Raw genomic sequence first — 378 nt, 5'->3', positions numbered from 1 at the left:
ACAAACACACACACACACACACACACACACACACACACACACACACAGCCAGGCTGCCAGGGAGCTCGAGGGCTGAGTCATCTGCAGTAGGCACTTTTATCATCACCTTTTGGTCTCAGGACTTCTCCCTGGGACCTGAGAGCCTGTGGCGCCCCCTGGAGGGGAGGAGGCTGTAGACAGGATGAATGAACTATGACCTTCCAAGTAAAGGGACATGTTGCAAATGAGTTCTGCTGTGTTAGACACATGAGGTATTCCAGTTCAGGTCTTTTCACCACCTCTTCTCATGGGTCGGGATTTCAGTGTCACCCACTCAGCTCTGATACTCAAGACAGTTCAACCAGGTCCGCCAGACAGCCAGGTCGCGAAGCACCTCTC

This window comes from Nansenia antarctica (genome assembly GCF_963989245.1).
Source record: "Nansenia antarctica genome assembly, chromosome: 1".
NCBI lineage: Eukaryota > Metazoa > Chordata > Actinopteri > Argentiniformes > Microstomatidae > Nansenia > Nansenia antarctica.
Note: the sequence above shows the minus strand (reverse complement) of the source record.